Source organism: Carcharhinus amblyrhynchos, chromosome 6 (genome assembly GCF_965287045.1).
Source record: "Carcharhinus amblyrhynchos chromosome 6, sCarAmb.v2.hapA, whole genome shotgun sequence".
NCBI lineage: Eukaryota > Metazoa > Chordata > Chondrichthyes > Carcharhiniformes > Carcharhinidae > Carcharhinus > Carcharhinus amblyrhynchos.
Window position 1 is genome coordinate 55,918,531 of NC_137329.1, and position 21,710 is coordinate 55,940,240.

The following is a 21,710-nucleotide window of genomic DNA, read 5'->3' on the forward strand; positions in this document are numbered from 1 at the left end:
TTGAAGTGCACTGCATGCGAATGCATGACCAAATTAATATGATTTTAGTTTATTTCTTAGTGTCACAAGTAGGCTTACATTAACATTGCAATGAAGTTACTGTGAAAATCCCCTGGTCACCACACTCTGGCACCTGTCTGGGTACATTGAGGAAGAATTTAGTAGGACCAATTCACACAACTCGCAATCTTTCGGACTGTGAGTGGAAAACGGAGCACCGGGAGGAAACCCACGCAGACATGGGTGGGGGGGCTGGGGGGGGGGGGTGGAGGGACATGTAAACTCCACATGAATGAGAATAGGCAGAGAATTTACCCAGTTTTGTCGTTATATCTGGAAGTAAGTGAAAGCTATTTTGGGATGTCTTTCTGCCTGGTCAGAGGAAGCCTGAGATGCAATCCTAGTCACAATAAGTTTTAGATTATGCTGCTAGTGGAAGAAGAAAGGGGTAGCTCATGAATGATGTCTTCATCCTTTGAAAAGCTAAATCCACTATTGCTGAGAGTTACTCAACTCCACAATGCCAGAGCACAATGAAGTTGCTTTGCACACCAACTTCACCTTCATTTCTAACAGTAACTTCATTGCAGTGTTAATATATGCCTACTTGTGGCACTAATAAGAAAACTTTTAACTAGTTAGTGCTGTGAATAAGTTACCTGACTTTTATTGTCGTGCAGATACTCTGAAGACATCCAATATTTTGAGGAATGGGTTGCTTTGTATTTTTGACTCAATCTAATCTAATATTTCCGTTTAGGATCTGGGTGGCAGTAGTAGTTTGTGCAGATTGCTGCAAAGGGGGCCGTGAATGACTATGATGCCATCTATTGGCCATGCTGGTGGGCACTGCCATATTGCCTTTTTTTGGAGAGAAATGCCCCTTTAAACTGTGTCTCACCATCCATCCTGTACTGGGGGTCTCCGCCCTGCCCTCCATTTTCTCAGGGTTTGGTTGCTTTGCTGTTCATGCATTTTTTTGACACTTTAAGTGCTGTCCTGAAAATATGGTCTCCTCACTCACACTCGCTGCCTCTTCTTATCATTTGCAGGTTGTCTGTCTCTCACCCTGACGCCCCCTCCACTTCCTGGACTGTTTTTTCACCTTTCTCGCCCACTTTCATTGGCACTTTGTGTTCCCAATTTCACATCTCATGCTCTCATTTTCTGCAAGTACTGACCTCTGATTCAATAGGTCGAGTGGTTAGTTCTCACCACTCATTTCTAAGTGCCCCCTCCCCCCAGTTTACACTATATATCTCTAGTGAATTTCACTCAGTTTGTCCCTTACGCTGTGTGCATTCCCAATACTCTGCATGCGTCACTTCTCCACCTGGGATAATTCAGGGATTAGGAAGCAATGAATTGTGTCATTCTTGAAGCAACTAGGTTCATTTCTAATCTCCACATTAACCCACTGGCTTCTAAATCTGCACCATCTCCCGTGATATCAAATCATAGAGACAGTGACAGTTCAGCTGACAGATCTCCACTTCCAAATAAGACACTACCCGCCACATTTCTCTGTATTTTCTATACAAGCCCTTGAGCTGAAAGTCAGCAACATCTGCAGTTTGTCCTGCCCATTCTGTTAGATTATCCTATGTCAGCACATGAGATGGTTATTAGAATCTGTCGTCTTTATAACAATGTTATCCTGATGAATACACATTTTAAAAACACAATTGTTATTTTTTGTCATTTTTTGTGAAAGATTAGATTTTCCTTGTCCCAGTGATAATACTGGATTAAAATTAAACATAATTTATCTCAAATGCAGGCTGGCAGAAGATCATTTGAAAGTTTTCCACGCCACTAGGTTAATGCAAACGCCCATGGTGCTTTAGAGTTATTGTTTACCCACTTTGCAGTTAGGTTAGATCATTAAAATATTAACCACATTTAATGAGAAGGAGAGAGAGAGACTCCAAAAGATACACACGCTGAACTACAGCAGCTACTGCAACGACCACGGGTTTCACAACCCAGCCACATTCTTCACTTTATTCCTTTGTTTTAATTCATCACAACATATGAACACAGATAACACCCACCTCATCCTCCCCCGGTTCTCTCAGTCGCTGTCCTAACTCAAGGGCAAGTGGAGAGGATAGTCATCGCTTACCGTGGTGCTGTGGGAAAAGATTCGAGAAATTAGTTCCTCAATTATCCCCTTAAATTATCAGAGTCCCATCTAGTCAGAGAAAAACTTGCATTTATATAGCACCTTTCAGAACCTCGAGACATCCCAGACTTATAGTGCCAATCAAGTATTTTTCAATGGCTAGTGTAGGAATAGTGGCCATCAATTTGAACACAACAGACTCCACAAACTGGAATTAGTCACTAATTTGTTCTAGTTGTTAGATAACTATTGGCTAGAACAGCTGTTCTCCCTCCGTTTACACCACGGGACAGTTTAAATCCGGCTGAGAGGTGGGATAGGATCTCAATGTATCAGTTAATTCAATAGGTGCCCTCCTCCCTCTCCCCTTCCCAACAACCCCCCCTCCCCCATCACCAAGCAAATCGCAGCAACTCCTCTGTTCTGTGCTGAAGTGCCAGCCTGAACTATGAGCTCAAATCCGTGAAGTGGGTCTCGAATCACGTTCCTCTAACTTAGTGTTTTAACTGACCTAAGGCTGATACCTATTCACTTCGGCATTATGTTGCATGAAGAGTTGTGGCTATGACTGCGTGGTGTTAGTCAAATATAACAGTCAAAGCTCGATGACAATGTCGTTGTGCCGATTCAGGGTTTAAAGCAGGGGAATGGTTTGGTGCAATTCGGTTTTGCTGAAATCCTATTCTCTCTGATCATGGGCGTTTCAGCACCATGAACAGCGACTGGAATCCCGGCGGCTCTGTCCATAGTGCTGAAATGCTGTTCGCGAAACAACTAACTTTCCAAAAGCAGGGGAAGAGAAGGAGAATAAAGCTCAAATAATTCACACATTCTTAAACAAATCACAGGCGAAGCCAGCTCACGAGGCAGGAAAATAAATTACAGACCCTAAAGAATCCAGGTTTCCCTTACTTGATGCAGAAGGATAAATGTTTGTGACGGTGCATGAAAGCAATGATTCCTCTCTGGAATCGCACGCGGCTGTGCCAGATTTTTCATGGAAGAATGCTAATGCTTGAAATATATGAGGGTTAATCAGAAGTGACAAAGGACATTAACATAACAATTTCCCTGCACTGGCAGTGAATAGATTTACAAGGGACGCAATTACTTCTGTAATTTGTTGTTTCGTAACCTGGAGTGTAGATTTCTATTCAAAAAAAAGTGGTGATCTCTTTGCAATGATACCTGTCAAAAGGATGACACGCACAGGTCCACCAATAGATTCTGAAGAGAAGTCTGCTCAGAGAGTGGAACTTGCTACCGTATTGAACAGTAAGGAAAAGAAGATAGATGTATAAGTGGAATATGGTAAGTACATGTAGGAGAAAGGAGTCGAAGGATATGCCGATAAGGTTAGATGAAGTATTGTGTGAGAGAGAAAAATCTGTTGTACAGCACAAAGCACTGATGAATTAGATCGAATACTTTGTTTCTGTGCTACAAATTCAATGAGAGGAAAGTACGTCTACTCATGAAAGGAATAGTTTGCACTCAGTACAAGCTGGAGGTCGATCTTATTCAGATACATATATCTCCTTAGCTCGGAAATGTAAATATTTCTGTGCTCTTTTCCGTTCCTCGCCTGGCTGTGAGGAATTGGTCGTGCTCTTTTCCTAATAACATCGACTTGGTGAGATGAATTTGATAGATGATGGTTGCTTCAGAATTGCATGAAAATCGCTGCACTCAGCCGATTCAACCGGAGTTTGAGCTTGAATCCGGATTAATAGTAGGATTGGCGATGGATAATCTGTCTACAGTTAGGGTTAGGGTTAAGAACAGCATTAGCACTCGGCACTTTACAGTTATGATTGGGAGTTTAGCTTGATGGATTGGGGTTAACAGAATTTACAGACTTCTTATTGAAGGCATGGAGACGCGCCCACAATGCACCTTCACATATCATTAAATTACTTCGCGATTTGCTCTTTGGAGGGAGCCTTACATGAATCAAATTGAGCTGCTCCCGTTTGGATTCTGATTGGATGCCGCCTGATCTAGCAGTAGAACTCATTGGGACATATGTTTACACCCCGAATTATGAAAATATTAAAGAGTTTAACATTCTCCAGTGTTTCAATTGACCCAACTACCCCCATTCTTCAGCTCAAATCAGTGTCAATCATCTAATCGGGTTAGCTTTGAACAGATCGCTATTGACTTTCCTGTGTGTGCCGCTGCACTTGATCCCTGTGTTATAACAAATGCTGTTCTCCCAATCTGCATACCATGTCTCGCCACGATATATGGCCATTTACCCAATTCCCTGCTGCTATGGCACTGTCACCCATAGGGTACCGGGGGAGACCCTAAACGGGTGGGAGGGGGGAGGCTACAGTGACAGGGATGGAAACCGTGTAACCAACGCTACAATCCTTGTCTAGTCTATGCTGCACGGTACAATCAGCAAGTTTCCCCTGCACGCAGGGGGCGGAGGAGGGGGATGGATGGAACATCACATTCACTAAAGCTACCGAGGCTGGCAGCAAAAAGAACTCCAGAATGATAGATGGTCCCCTTTCTAAATCCAAAGATGCGGAACGTGAAGCGCTTTGCATAACCTGAGCTCCACCTTGGGAGCTTTGCACTTTCTGAGCCAGTGGGACGGACACGTGTTTTACTACTCCTCAGTGCTGTGTCTCACCACCGTCCTGCTTTCTGTGATATCAAGCGGCACTCCCACCGTTCTCATGCTAGCAGAACCTACACAGGAGGAGGGGGGGGGGGGAACGGAATGAAAGAAAGGAAAGCGATTTAATGGCCGATTACTACCCACAAAGCAGTATCAATTCATGAGATGGTGAGTTTGATTCAACCAGCTATGTACACTCTAATTTGATGTTTAATATTCAATGTTAAATAGCTTCGTGGGGAGGGGGGGAAGGGGGGAGGAATCATGTATATTATAACCAGGGGATCGGGAGACTCAGTGTTGATTGGCTGTATTTGCATTACATCACCTCTATTGGCTTACCGATATTTCCATGGACTGGGGAAAAAGTCAGTGCTTGGCGAAGGAACATCACATTTTGCTCAGACTCCACTAGCTCCATGAACACAAGTTCATGGCAGCTGGAGGCTCCACTCCCTCTCCTCACTAACAAAGGGACGGGACTCTAAACAGCAATTGGGGCGGGAGGGGAGGGAATCTCCTCAGACACAAGTAAGAGCGACTCAAAAAATGCTCGAAAAGAAAGAGTGGACGGACCCTCTCGGGACGACTTCCCGAGAACTCAGAGCTAACAGAGACACCCTGGCTCAGGTAGAGTCTGCGCGCACACAATCCTAAACTCAGGAAATTCCTGGTCGGACACTCTCAAGGATTGTAACTTCATGAAAGCGAACTGATGACTATGGAAGATTTCAGGTAAGTGATCTTTATTTACAGACTCCTGAAATGATGTTTGTCAAGTTGAGATATCTTAAGGAGGTTTGCCCGCTCTATGTGCAGCCTGGCAGGATGGCACCGGATAACAACAGTTGGGATTGCCACTTACACAATGCTTCTCTTTTTAAGTGCCGTTCATGGTGTCACACTGACACACCAGAGAGTGAATGTCGGCGGACGGTATGCCGCTAAACGACTGTAATCGAACAGAGAACCGGGTAGAAGTTTGTTGCAACTTCGAGTCATTGGCAGAAAAGGTATTCGTTCAATCTTGGGCAGCACGTTTGTATATTTTTGATGAAAGCCTCTATGTAAAAACGGTGCTCTCCCCTACCAGATTCAGTCTTGTGTTTGTTAAATAGCAGGAAAGCTTACCTGGTGATACACGGCGTTTATCTTAATGGGGAATGGAGTCAATGTGTTTTGTTAGTCCTTTGAATGTTCAATAGTTGGTGAAAATTCACCCGTGTTTTAGTCGTGTTTGGAAACACAATACAGTGATTGGGGAAAAAATGCTTTGACAAAGGGTCACCTGGACTCAAAACGCCAGCTCTTGTCTCTTCTTACAGATGCTTCCAGACCTGCTGAGATTTTCCAGCATTTTCTCTTTTGGTTGACAATGATTGGAAGGTGACGGTACAATGTGAATGTATATTCGAACTGATTAAAAAACAACTCGTCATTTAAAAAAGCAACAATGAATCTAACTTGTTGGAAATGGTGAAAATCGAGTTATTTTACACCGATTTTTACCAGATCTCCAATTACATGGTGGGATAAGGAACTATTAGAACAGTGGCTGCCACCAAGCCTTCTCGTCATAAGATCCATCAGCTAAAACGTAGCAAAACTTCCATTAACTTTGCCAACTAACAAATGATCCATTCTCGGGTTGTGAAAATGTTCCTGACTAAATTCTTTGAAAGCGGAGATCTTGGTGTAAACCCAAACAGGCATAATTTAGGAAGAATCTAGTTTCCAATCGAATGGACACTGCACCCAATCTCCCATTCAGTGCATGCAACTCTTAGATATATGGATTTTAAAAAACAGTCAAGAAGCCAAACACTCCTCACTTGAATGAAATAAACCAACCCCGAGAGCGGAATCAGTACCTGTCGAAACTATTCAATAAAGAGAGCAATTTAGTTCCAACCAAGAAAGTAATCATCTAAACACTGCCTAATCCAGCAATAGACAATTAATCCACTCCTTTATCAAACCACTAAATAATAACCCAATAAACTCAGAAACTAACTGAGGGTAAGACTTATCCTCCAGCCAACAAATGGGCAAATGCTACACAGTCAAACCGAACTAAATTTTAAATATTCGGACCGCAACGTGTGTAAACCAGGTATTCATCAAATCAAAAACAGCCTTCAATCCAAAGACTACCTAACATTATCACAAATGGCTCCACATGTCAGTTGCCGGTGCAATGGATGTGTTTCCAGTCTTCGCTGTACGATTAGACTATGTCAAAACCAGTACTCCCAGCACACACCGACATAGCCAAATCACACTGATAAGGGCAGATGTGTCCCTTTGCATTTTGTATATTGCGCTCAGATATGACGAGACAATGAATAATTGAACGCACATTTAGAATAAATTCCTGTATTTGTCATGCCGTCTGTCACCTTTACGCCACAGCAAAGGGCAAACACATGCAGCTTATTACGAATGACTTGAAGGAATTAAAAGCTGAAGGAATGAGACTCTGCACTTGAAAAGAAAGTTAATTTCAATGCCAGAGAATTGGCAGCAATTAAAACTATCACAATGTCTCAATGGTATAGACAAGCCCTGACTGTTTTTCAAGTGCTTTCCATGGGGTAAGTACAGGAGAGTTATGCCTCACAACATGTTTCAGTGGTGAGCCAGATGGTAAGATTCATCTTACGGAGAAGCAGGACATTGCTGACAGTAACTTCCATATTTCAGCAATTAGCTGCATGTCCAGTTATGGGAGGCTGCTTTTTAACATATGGTGTTAACCTGATCGGTATTTCTACATCAAAATCAAACCTGGTATCCTCCATAAGGAATCCAATCAACAAAAATTTGCTAACTTCTCATTTTACAACACCTGCCTGAGCAGGGATAGGGATAGCAAAGCCAATTGAGGGTTAATACACAACACCAATTAGAAAGGCTCTGCTCCAAACTCAGATTGACTCGATTGGTCCTAATCTCATACTAACCATGAACTGGACAGCTTCTATTTAGAAGCAAACCCTTTGTCTGTATAACACGCAAGAAACAATACTTTTCACTTATACTCATACATATGACAATAATAAATCAAATCAAATCAAAATCAAAAACCCAATGCCACACTGAACCCTCAGCTCTCACCAAGAATTACTACCCTCCCCAACCCTAAGAACTCAGCCCTCACAAAAAACTATTCCCCTACCCAAAGGATGAAACTATTCATGTCTCAGAATAATCTCTTAAAAATCATATTTTTAACTAATAACTAAAAATAATCCTCCACGCAATAATTCTGCTCATCTTTAAAAGCAATCTCCCTAAATAACAAGATTAGTCACATCAATGAATGATTGTCTCCACTGCTGAAATATTAAGGTCAGTACCCCTCTGAAAGCTACAATTTGTGTCTAACTAAAAGCACCAAGCTCTCCACAACAGCTAAAATCTCCTCATTTCAAATGGATGTTTCAGTGATTTTCTCACTTAAAATACATTAACAAAATGGAAACCTGCAGGTCTTCAAGTATGGAATATGGGAAACCTTGAAAAATCGTCTGCTTTTTCATGTGCATTTACAGCACAACAACAAGAAAAATATTTTAATTGTGCTCACCATAAGCAACTAATAGTATCAGGAAATCATAGTTTATAGCTTATGTCCCCCAGCTATAGTATGTTTACTATAATCTTGGGCCCGGATTAAAATTATACCTTAGGCAATAATTATTTGTGTTGTATATTTTATTCAATGACACACTAAAAGTAAAAGAATGAAATGCCGTTAATGGAATTAGAACAATGCTGATAATGAAGGTAACAATGAAGGTAATTAATGTAATAAAATTGGAATCACAGGATTTAATATAAGAATTGTCATTTCTTATTACCAAATACCAAAATGCAGCATTTATGCTAGGTACAGATGCACACAACTAACCTCAGGTAACACATGCCTGGATCTCCTGACCCAGCACTGAACTCACTTCCCAATTATTTCCTGGTATAAAATTCAAATAGAGACACTAATAGATGTGTTTCCATTATATACCATTCCCAAACAAGCAAAAGGAAACCAGAGGGGAATGTTTATGTGGTAAACTGCTAATGAATATAATTAATGCAATAGTTAATGATCCAGCTTTTAAAGAAATCCTTAGATATGCATTGCAGATTGGTTAAAATGCACATGAAGATTTGATTAAAGTAATTAATGCATTGTCGTTTGAAATAGATTTTAATGGGAATAGCAAAGTTGTATTGGAGTAAATGCACAATGTTTTAAATAATTCTGATTTATACAATAACCTGGATTGGAGTTTAGATAAGCTTTGCCTTACTTTCTGTTTGTTTTTATATGGGTTAACAAATACCTGGGAGAATGCACTGGGGCAAAAGCACATTGTGAAATTCAGGTGACCATGCAACCTGTTATTTAGAATTTGAATGATTCATAACTACCAACTAATATTCTAGGGACCGGGGTTTGAATCCCACCACTGCAGATGGTGGAATTTCAGTTTAATAAAAAATAGCTGGAATTAAAAATCTATTGATGACTGTCGTCGATTGTCAGCAAAACCCATCTGGTTCACTAATGTCCTCTGGGGAAAGAAATCTGCTGCCCTTACCTGATCTCCAGATCCACAGCAATGTTCTGATTTTCAACAGTCCTCTGAAATCACTTAGCAAGCCACTCAGTTGTATCAATCATCAAAGGAGGCAGCTCACCATCACCTTCTCAAGTAGCCAGTGATGCCCATGCCCCATGAATGAATAAAAAAAGGCAGCTAGACACATTGTCAGAGCAAGAAATAATTCCTCCTTTTTAATTCAGTATAAAATGATGTTGGTACTTCTTTTGCATTCCTTGGAAGTATTGGAAGAATATGGTTGCAGAATAGATAGCAGAGGTATAAGCCGACAGTTATCGTATTAGTGGGTGGCTTATTGTTGTAATAAACCAAATAATCAAAGCATAATAAATTGTTGGGTACCATTATTATTATGATTTGGAAAGTTTCATATGTAGCTTTTCATTAATCCACATAACATACCACATTCATATTTGATTAAATACAGGGAATTTGTCTGCATATGTTCACCTTGTAAGAACTTAGCCCATGCTTATTGTTTTCTAACTGATATTCACAGTATAAGAAATATCTCAACACAACACCAGAGAATGCCTTTGCTTATTTTCCTACAGTTGCCATTAGGTAACAATGATTCTATGCGGATGACCTCATCTAAAGTCTGCCAACCCATCCAACTTCTCTGAACTCTCCCAATTTTGGCCTCAAGTGCATCCCGATTTGCACCGCTCCAGAATTGGCAGCTGCATAGGCTTTAAACTATGGATTCCCCTCCTTAAACCTCTTTGCCTCCAACATTCCAACAAGGGTAGCATGGAGGTACACTGGTTAGCACTGCTGCCTCGCAGCTCCAGGGATCTGGGCTCAATTCCGGCCTTGAGCGACTGTTTGTGTGTGTGTGTGTGTGTGTGTGTGTGTGGAGTTTGCATGTTCTCCCTGTTTCTGTGTGGGTTTCCTCCAGGTGCTCTGGCTTCCTCCCACGGTCCAAAGAGGTGCAGATTAGAGGATTAGCCAAGCTAAGTAGACCATCAGTGTACCAAGATGTGTAGGTTAAATGGATTAGCCATGGCAAATGTGTCGGGTTACGGGGATAGGCCAGGAAGAGGGCCAGGGGAAGATATTTGATTTGATTTATTGTTGTCACATGTATTAGCATACAGTGAAAACTAATGTTTCTTGCGTGCCATAGAGACAAAGCATACTGTTCATAGAAAAGGAAAGGAGAGGGTGCAGAATTTGGTATTACAGTCACAGTTAGGGTGTAGAGAAAGATCAACTGAATGTGAGGTAAATCCATTCAAAAGTCTGATGGCAGCAGGGATGAAGCTGTTATTGAGTATATTGATACGTGTCCTCAGACATTTGTATCTTTTTCCTGACAGAAAAAGGTGGAAGAGAGTATATCTGGAGTGCGTGGGGTCCTTGATAATGCTGGCTGCTTTCCCAAGGCAGCAGGAAGTGTAGACAGTGTCAATGGATGGGAGGCTGGGTTGAGTGATGACCCTTTGTAGTTTCTTGCAGTCTTGGACAGAGCAGGAGCCATACCAAGCTGTGATACAACCAGAATGAATGTGTTTCAATGGTGCATCTTTAAAAGTTGGTGAGAGTCATAGCTGACATGCCAAATTTTCCTAGTCTTCTGAGAAAGTCGAGGCATTGGTGTGCTTACATAACTATCGTGTCGGCATAGAGGGACCAAGACAGGCTGTCGGTGATCTGGACATCTAAAAACTATAAGCTCTCAACAATTTCTTCTTCATCCCCATTGATGTAGGTAGGGACCTGTCCTCCACTACGCTCCCTGAAGTCGATGGCTAATTCCTTCATTTTGTTGACATGAAATGAGAGATTATTGTCATCGCACAAGTTCACCAGATTCTCTATCTCTTTCTTGTACTCCGTCTCATCACTGTTTGAGTTCTGACCCTTTATGGTGGTGTCATCAGCAAACTTGAAAATCAAGTTGGAGAGGAATTTGGTCACACAGTCATAGGTAAGCTGACTGCGATAGTCTGTCAGTGGGTCAGTGAAGACTCAATGGGTCAAATAGCCTCTTCTGCATTGTAGGTAGGGATTCTATGATTCACTCTACTTCACTCTCTGGAGTGTGTTTGACCAAGCCTTGGTCACCTGTCCTAATGTCTCTTTATTTATCTGTGTCAAATTTTGTCTGATTGCTCCTGTGAAACACTTTGGATGTTTTATTATATTAATAGTATTATATAAATGCAAGTTGTTTTGTTAAATTGTTGCATTAATTTCTTCATTTGATACTGGTTGTGGGAAGTCTGTGGTCTATAGCACTGGAAAGAGAGCTGGGTGAAGCTCCAAACCAGACTAGGCCAGAATGGGCTGTACCAGTCTAACGGCTAAGCCAGCCCTTCAAGGAGATTATCTTCTCCCGTCTATGCATCTATGTATAATCTTGTGTTGATAATATAGAAAACCCACCATTGGCAATAACAATCAGCTTAATTCCTGTAATATACAAGAAAAATAGTGGTAATATTTGGTTTCAATCTAATCTTGAAGCATTTCTTTTTGGAACAACAAGGGAAATGATTAATGTAATAGAATAGGAAAGGAAGAAAGGACATATAATTGGTTTTCATTGGATTTAACTAAACATCAATTTTTTGCAATAGATGCTTTGTGATATGCCTTTCACTGAGGCAGAACTCTATGTTGGAAATAAAGGATCAGGAACAGTTATCTCTTAGATTGATGTTCTTGACTAACCACCGGAGACTCATTTGACCAGTCACAAGAAGACATTTCTTCATCCTGTGTACTGTCGGTAATGTTGAAACTCATGTCGGCAGTTATTAAGAGACCATAAAAACACATCTGTCAAAACAAAGTTATCCATCTAATAAATCATCACCTTTAGTGTAAGAATGTCATATTTTAGTTCTATTATACGACTAAAGATTCAGTTCCATATATTTAAAAGTCCTTTTGAAAATATGTTACTCGATTTAGAGCCACAGGTTTTACTCAAGGCACTTTGTGTGGATATTAAGTCAGTGATTGAAGGGAGATCAGTTTTTTTTTAAAAGCCAATACCTCATCCAATCCCTTCCACCCACATTCCAGCCCTCCAAACACAGTTATAAGGTCAAAATAAAATGTGTTTTTCTCTTCAAAAAATACAATGTGGGGGCAATTTACCATTCAAGTTTTTCAAGAGCATTTGTCCAAATGTAAAATCCCTCTCATTAGCACTAACATTTGCAAATTTTAAAATTCCTTTGACACTTTCTTTTATCATATTAAGATAGGGTTCAGATTCACTGACCACCACTCTCCACTGGTAACTTAATTTCAGAATTAACCCTCCATCTCACCCCTCCGTCGTTAAATTACATTACGGTTAAATTTAGCTTGACATGATCTTGGATGAGATTTAACCTCTTTGAAGGCAGGGAAGAGCTTGGTTTGAGCAAGATTATGGCAGGAATTTGACTGCACTGTCCACCCCTGAATTGGGGTAGGTGAGGCTCACTGAACAGAATTCTCTGTTGGCCTCAGGCAGGATTTTACGAGCCTCACCCAACTGAGGTTATAAAATACTGGCATATGTATAAGAATAAATTTACCGGGGGAAAAGTTTTAGATATATATTCTATTTGGGAGGTGTGGGAAATAATGGCCACAATTCTCCAAAAAGTGCTGAATTAGTGGGAAAATTGTTCTAAATTCTGACTGTTTTGTCAGTTCAGCTTCTCACCTGAATCTCTGTACTCTGTGCACTGCAGAAGTCCTAGTCATGAATATCATTACAAACCCGGAATGGCGGGAGGGGTCTATTTGCATCGGGTTCATAGAATCATAGACTCTGACAGTGCAGAAGTAAGGCATTCAGCCCATCGAGTCTGCATTGACCACAATCCTCCAGGTTTCCTCCAGGAACTCCGGTTTCCTCCCACAGTCCAAAGATGTACAGGTTAGGTTGATTTGCCATACTAAAATTGCTTCTTAGCGTCCTGAGATGCTAGGTTAGAGGGATTAGTGAGTAAATATGTAGGGATATGGGGGTAGGGCCTGGATGGGATTGTGGTTGGTACAGACTCGATGGGTCAAATGGCCTCTTTCTGAGCTGTAGGGTTTTTACAATTTCTATGAATCTCCACACAGGCCCTATCCCCATAACCCCATGTATTTATCCTAGTTAGTCCCCCTGACACAAAGGGGCAATTTTGGCATGGCTCTTAACCTGCACATCTTTGGGCTCTGGGAGGAAACCCACACAAACATGGAGAGAATGTGCAGACTGCGCACAGACAGTGAACCAATCTGGGAATCAAACCCGGGTCCCTAGTGCTGTGAGGCAGCAGTGTTAACCACTGTGCCACCATACCACCCCAGGAGTGCTTCAGCTTGAACTCTGTGCTTGCACAGCAGCCCTGATCTGTCAATTTCTCCATTTGCTGGTCAGCTCAATCGCTGGCCAGCCTGGGACACCGCAGTGCTGCCCCTCCAACCCATTCTCGTGGCCCAATCACAGCCTGCAAAACAATACCCAGGCCATCCCTGACACCCCTCTCCCATCCCAGAGCGCTTCGATGCACAGGCCAACCCTCCCCAGCGCCTGATCCCCCCCATCCCCTTCACCCCAGGAGGCCCCCCCTGAGAGTCTGCACCCCCCCCATCCCCTTGGCAGTCTGCACCACCTCCCAGCCCGCCCCAATCACTGCCCTACCTCCATCCAAGACTGATCACCATGCAGAGTGGCAGTGGGACTCCCAACACCCACCGATTGCCCCTGTGCCCCACCCACAATATGCCCCACCCCCTTGGCACTGCCCAATGCCCAGCGGGCAGCACCAAGGTGCCCCCTGGGTGTGGGCACAGGCTGGCACTGCCAGGATACTCATGCCCAGGGGGCACCATCCCCTGCTGCATGACCGCCTGGGGGCACCCCGATTGCACCCCACTTCATTCTGGTGGGATGTCCCCTAGTTTCCCAATCATGGGGAGCTAGCCTAAACCCTGCCAGAATGAAGTGGGAGATTCAATTGGGGTCTGAAAGTTCCTGATAATGGCCTGCTAAACATATTTAAAATACATTTAAAAAAGATTCAGATGACTTACTTGGCTTCCCCTGGTTTCCAGCGTGGCCTGACCGGCAACTCTTCGCTAGCTGGGAGATGCACATGCGTTCCTGGCACATGCACAAATCCCGGTACAAGGCCAGCAATGCACATCTCCCACTGTGACCCACCAGAAAAGTTGTGGGTTGCAGTGGGAGATTCATGGTCAATATTTTGCATTACTCAGAATGTATTCAAGGGGCAGCTAGATATAGCACTTGAAGCGAATGGGATCAAAGGTTATGGGGGGAAAGCAGAATTAGGCTATTGAATTGGATGATCAGCCATGATCATGACGAATGGTGGAGCAGGCTTGAAGGGCCAAATAGCCTCCTCCTGCTCCTATCTTCTATGTTTCTCTGCAACCTTAAGTGCTGACAACTCCAGGCCTGGGTACATCAGCAGCACGAGAGCTGGCAGAGATATTGCAGAGAATAACACTGGCAGCAGAAATTGTAATGATGGCAGGGAGCAATGGCAGAGGCATGTTTATTGGGTGGGAAACATAGCCGGTAAACACAGTAAAGTAGCGATTATGACACCTAGAGGTCAGGGATTCAATCCCTGTCATGACAAATTGTGTGATCCAAGATGATAGATTTGGCTACTTGTGGGTTAACACTAATGAAAAATTATTTCTAATGCTGCTGGCTTGCCATAAATCACTAATTCACTAATATCCTTCAGGGAAGTGAACCTGTCAACTTTTTTCTGCATGTTATTCCAGTCCTGCAATATGTGCTTGAAACTTACCACACTATGTCCTCTGAAATGGCCCAGCAAGTTGTTCAGTTATATAACAATTACAGGATACAATCGTAAGAGAAATAACAGACTGACTGGGATTCCAATCCTCAACCATGCTAGGACCCAGCACTTGAGAGCAGAAGACAGGGGTGCGAAATCGGGCTCTGTTGTACTTCACGTGAATCCCCGAAGCAGGAAGATTTGTGTTTCCAGCCAGCTCTAGTATAGCCTGTGTGATGCCCCAGGTTGGGAAGGGCAGTATGCAGAAAGTGAGAAAGACAAGAATGGTGCTGTCGTAACGTCAAACAGCCCTTCTGGCGATTTGATGTTATTTTTGTTTGCCCATGTGAAAAAGGCATTCCAAAGTTTGAGGGCCATACAACAGTGAAATTTAAAGATGGCCTAGTGGTATTATCACTAGATTATTAATCCAGAAACTCAGCTAATGTTCTTTGGTACCTGGGTTCGAATCCTGCCACGGCAGATGGTGGAATTTGAATTCAATAAAAATTATTTGGAATTAAGAATCTACAGAAGGCCATGAAACCATTGATGATTGTCAGAAAAACCCATCTGGTTCACTAATGTCCTTCAGGGAAAGAAATCTGCTTTCCTTGCCCAGTCTGGCCTACATGTGACTCCAGAGCCGTGGCAATGTGGTTGACTCTCAACTGCCCTCCAAGGGGCAACTAAGGATGGGCCATAAATACTGACCAGCCAGCAACATCCACATTCCACAAACGAATAAAAAAAAGACACCAATGTACAGGTGAGAATTTTTTGATTTACTTTTACTTCGGGCTGTTTTGATAGCATTACAGTGCTGTACTTTTTGAAGGTTTTTTGGGGAACTGGTGCTTAAAATTATGATGTATACAGATAGACAAGTTATCAGGAGTGTGGTTGCTGTGCCTCTGTAACTTAACCATGAAATGAAGTTGCTGTGAAGGGACGGCCTCTGAAAAGGGAAGAGGAGGAGGACTCACCATGGAAGGACCAACTGACAGAGGATTCTACTTCCTTCTGACCCGGAAGCAGGTCAGGTTCAGCGAGGAGGGGGAAGTCAGTGAACTGTGCCATCTCCTACAATATAATCTGGAGCTTTGCACAAGGGCAGGGATGGTCCTACCAGTGCCTGGAAATGTCTTAATGGCATTGAGATTTTATGTGTCCATTCTTTCCAGGCAGGAATGAACAACACCTCAAACATTTCCCAGAATGTTATCCATCAGAACATTCAGGAGGTGCTGGAGGCCAACTAGTCCAGAAGAAGACAGTACCTTGTTTTCTCCCTCAGCAGATAGAAGCAGGATTACCCTGTCCATATGTGGATCCATGGACTCACTCGTGCCAATAGCAAGTGCTACAGAGACCCCAAGGGATATCACTCAATTAATATGCATTTGGTGTGTAGCCATATGTGGTACCATGTTAATAAATGCTCACAATCCTGTCAGTGATCATGATGCATTTATTCAGCGCCAGTTAGCTGTCCCCACCTTTGTTGAGCCTCTCTGGAGAACCAGAGGTGATTGCTTAGGGATAAAAGCTACCCCTGTACCCTTCCCATGTACCATCCTGGCCCCACAACCTGACTATACAGGGACAGTGGGCATGTAATGAGAGAGCTACTGAGTTACAGAAAGCTACAAGTTTGTAGTGGCTTTGTGTGTCCTCCACAACATTGCCATCATGGAGATGCAACTATTGTTACCTCCATGAATCCCAATCCCAGCGCAGGAATATGGTGGAGGATAAGGAGAAAATAGACAGGATGCATTCTGGATCCCTTGGCTTTGGGCAAGCTGTCCGATTGCACATTCTCAGGGTCTGTTTTCAATGAAATTACTTCCCTTGACCACCATTCCCCACCTTTACACATGAGACACTCCATCACGGAGAACCCTTGGCCACCTTCTAAGGAAAACTCTCCAATGGGATTGGGAACAGATGGGGATAAGGAGGTCAATGTAAGGAGTCCGGCCCTGAAAACGTAGCAGCAGGAGTTTAATTGTCTTATGGGGCTATCATACCATTGAAGAGAACAGCAAAGAAGCAACAGGGTTAGGAACATCCTCCTCCTGAAATTGGCAGAGGAGATCATTCATTGTATCGCAGAGTCAGTGGCAAAGAACCAGTAACATCCAGCGTGGTTTGAAACTATGACCTCCCTCCACCCACCCATCTTGTTGCCGGCTTTCACCACCACTTCCTTGTACTGCAGAGTGCAGTCTTTCTGCCCAAGTGTTGCACTTCCCTTAGTTACAGTTACATCAGTGGTATTCAAGGGCAGTCTCCTGTGTGATAGTGCAACTTCCCATTATGAGGGACAGGCAGCCTTTAAGCACAAAAGGCTAACTAGAGTACGTGCTTTTCTTGCATGCTATTAGGCCCTCTCCTGGGCATACGACCAGCCAACAATATGAGCCAAACTGGGCTGCACATGATGGAAACAAGAAAGCAGCATGAGGTAATTGTGCTGCCTGCCTCCTTGGTGTGGTCAAATGGTGAACTGTGACCACCTGCACCCAAAAACGTATGGAAAGCAATCTGTCTTCCAAGATGCTCAACGACCATCATAGAATCTTACAGTGCAGAAGGGGGCCATTCGGTCCATCGAGTCTGCAGTGACCACACTCCCACCCCGGCCCTATGTCCATAACACCATGCATTTACCCTAGCTGGTCCCCCTGACACTAAAGGGCAATTTAGCCTGGCCGATCCACCTAACAAGCATGCCTTTGGACTGATAGGAAACTGGAGCACCCAAAGGAGACCCACACAGATGCAGGGAGAATGTGCAAACTCCATGCAGATAGTGACCCAAGCCAGGAATCGAACCCAGGTCCCTGACGCTGTGAGGCAGCAGTGCTAACCACTATGACACCATGCCGCCCATCTTCAGCCAAGAATGTCAAGTGTACAGTTCTGCTTGGCCCCCTCCCAAGATCCTCACCATCATGAGCACAAATGTCCAGCCAAATTGACTGATTCCATTTAATATTAAGAAGGAGAAGGAATATTGATTTCAGTGGAAATAAAAATCAGACTGTTTTCCAAAGGGGAGGTCAATTTGTGCAGGCATTGGTCCCATTGCTGGATTTATGGAGACGATTTTATCGATTACAAGTGGGCCACGATTGAATTTTTCATGAAGCTGCTGTTTCTGGGCACTGTCAGTTCAGCCCAAGAATGTCGATGATGTTTGAGGATCAAAGTCTTCTCAATTTTCAAAACACTCAATACCAAATATTGGCCTGAAAAGAGGCCCAGGCTAAAATCTTTGAGCCAGAAGCACTGAGTTCTTGATAGCCAAGGAAGATTGTTCTTAACATAGTCAAACAGGCTGAATGTGTCAACCTGCAAATCCGTCCAAACATACCAATGACTGGCAGTTAGATCAGGGGAGACTCCTGCTCAGTCTTGCTTGATGAGGAGTGGCAACTGTCAAGCTATAATCCTCTGGTGATAGACTAGTGACCGGTTCCAGGAATTACTAACTATGGAAACAGATGAAAATCTGCCTTAGTGCACCACTAGGTGCAGAAAGAGAATTGAAAATAGAATTGATGTAAGAGACTGCGTTATGGAAAAGTTAATGGTGTTATTGATGAGGAAAACAAAACAACAACAATAGATTACCTCCTTTTCATCCATGAAAGTTTGCCTTCCAAATCTTGAAAGACAAGGAATATTCAATATTGTTGTTACAAAACAGCTATATAATTTTTCTTACAGCTTCCTGGAAGAGTGAGTCAGGGGAGAGGTGATTACTATCTTTGCTCTTTTTCTCAGAATGAATGCTGAGTTGTTACTAAAGATTACATTTTGGCCATGTGAAAAATGAAACCTTACAGCGAAACTATTTATTTTTACGAAGCACATAGGGTAATCTCTGGACACATCGAGGAACAAATTGCATGATATGCACTTGCCTCGGATAATTATAGTCACGACTTCCGATTAACCTTTCAAAAAGATAATAAGAGACTAACCAGAGAAATGAAAGAGGTAGGAATGAGGCAAAACAAACTTGCATCTTTATAAGGTTGTCTGGGTGCAGGACTGAGTGTGTGCAATAATGTGTCCATGCATTCATTAATGTATGACGGTGGAGGGGAAATAAATTCTCTGCATATATTGATAAGGTAGAGAAGGGGCAGCCAAGGTCTAATAGAATGATTCCAGGATTAATGAACTTCAGTTATGCAGAGAGCCTGGAGAAGCTGGAACTGTGAGCAGGGAAGGTTAAATGGAGATTGAATGAAGGTGTTCCAAACTCTGAAGGGTTTTGGTAGAATGAATAATGAGAAACTATCTTCACTGGCAAGAGGATTGATGACTAAAGGGCACGGAATTGAAATTACTGTCAAAAGAAACTGAGAATTATTCTTTAACACGAGTTGTTGTGGATTGGAGAGCATTTACTTGAAATAGCGTTGGGAGCAGATTCAGTCATATATTTCAAAAGCAACTTGAATATAAGCTCAAAAAGCAAAAAGTTGCAGAGCTTTGAGGAAAGAGCTGCCCTAGGTGCGCTGTATGCTAGGACAATGAGTAAATTTAAGGAGGAGTTAGACAGATTTTTAATTGGTAAGGTTTGAAGGGTTATGGATGGGCTGAATGGCCTCATTCTGCTCCTGTATCTTAAGAATTTATGAACTTATGCATGGTAGTAATTGGATAGCTCAAAGAGCCAGAATATGTGTGATGGGCAGAATGACATCAGTCCCTATTGTACGCCACTTTCATTTTATGATTCTATAATAATAGCACACCCTTCAGAGCCCAGTGCTGCAGAAATCAGATGCAGCACAAAGCTTCCTTAAGGTGCACTAGAATGAGATTACTGAATTACTGCCAAATTGATGACCAATGTTAACATAGTTTTGTAACTGGATTTATGTTCGCCAATAACTAGATTAAACTGCCTAGCCTCATTGCACTAAATAGCTTTAACATGCTTCAGGGAAGAGACCTTAATTCTATCTGCAGCATGCTATAAGGAATAATAAATGAACATGCATTTATACTGCAATTTTCATGTCTCAGGATGGTCCCAAAGTGCCTCACAACTACTGCGTTAGTTTTGAACAGAATAAAAGATGCCAGGAATTGAAAATAAAAACAGAAAATGCTGGAAAACCTCAGCAGGCCTGGCAGCTTCTGATGAAAGAGAAACAGGGTTAATGGCTGGGATGTTCATGTCCCGCCTGCAGTGGGAATCATCTCGGGCAGAATGGAAAATTTGTCAGATCGGCCAAAGACCCATTGACCTCAGGTGGAAATTTCCAGTCCCGCAGTGGAGCAGAGACCAGAACATCCCAGCCAATCTTTCAGTGCCGTGACTTTTCATTGAAACAACCCCCACCAGACTTCTTCCTCGAGTTTAGTTTTGAAGATAGCCGTAGCAGCTAATTTGCATTTGTCAGAGATGTACCCGCAGCCAATTAATAAATGACAATATATGATAGGCTTAGAGACAGGGAGAACTCCACTGCTTTCCTTCAAAGAAATATTTGGAGCTTTGCTAAGGGGGTGAATGGAGCCTCAGGTTAACATTGGAGCTGATTGGCATTGCAGCACTTCCTCTGTACTGCACGCTGATTGAAAATTTTCCACTCTCGGCTGGGGAGGAAATTTAATAGTTGTAGATTAGTGGCCTAATCTACCCGTTAAATGTAAATGGACAGTAAGATTTAATGAGGTGTATAACAGGCAAGTGATCCACTGTAACCAATTCTTAGCTCCAACCATAAGTGAAACCTACTCCCCAATTCCAAATAATCAAGCATCAAAGGATCCAGTATTCTCATAGTTACTGAACAAGCCATGCTTTCAGTATATAAAGTGATACTTAAAGATACTGTCCGATGAAGGTATTTACTTTATCTGTATTAAGTAAGCAATATACGTCCCTTATCTTGTAACTTTCCATGCTGAGGTTTACATAGGCTACTTGCTACCAATTTGATTGCCTAATATATATAATTGTGGTGGCACAGTGGTTAGCATTGTTGCCTTACAATGCCAAGGACCCAGGTTCAATTCCCAGCTTGGGTCACTGTCTGTGTGAAGTTTGCACATTCTCCTCATGTCTGCGTGGGTTTCCTCCAGTTGCTCTGGTTTCCTCCCACTGTCCAAAGATGTGTGGACTGGCCATGATAAATTGTCCTTAAGTGTCAGGGAGACTAGGTAAGGTAAATGCCTGGAGTTATGGAGATACAACCTGTGTGGGATTGTGGTCAGTGCACATTTGATGGGCCGAATGACCTCTTCTGCACTGTAAGATTCTATGAAACATTCATAGACAATATCTCCCTGGTCTCATTGTGCTGTAAGAAGTCTCACAACACTAGGCTAAAGTCCAATAGGTTTATTTGGTAGCAAACGCCACTAACTTTCGGGGCTCTGCCACTTCACCAAGTGAGTGGGGAGTTCAGATCACAAACAGAGCATGTAAAGATACACACTCAGTTTACAGAATACTGACTGGAATGCGAGTTTTTACAGGTAATCAAGTCTTAAAGGTGCAGATAATG

General features: G+C 42.6%; 1 protein-coding gene across 4 annotated transcripts in view; it reads left to right on the forward strand.

Moving 5' to 3' along the window:
• The first annotated feature begins 4,677 nt into the window (after window positions 1–4,677).
• The window catches only part of chrm4a (cholinergic receptor, muscarinic 4a), a 78,907-nt gene continuing 61,874 nt past the window's right edge, over window positions 4,678–21,710 (forward strand). Inside the window, exons 1-2 of one of the 4 annotated variants that reach the window (XM_080191617.1) lie at window positions 4,678–4,928; window positions 5,646–5,773. The gene's annotated coding sequence lies outside the window, so the exon portion shown is untranslated. Of the gene's footprint in view, window positions 4,929–5,165; window positions 5,496–5,645; window positions 5,774–21,710 lie in introns of those variants that run through there. The other 3 variants (XM_080191616.1, XM_080191619.1, XM_080191618.1) reach the window with 3 other exon arrangements.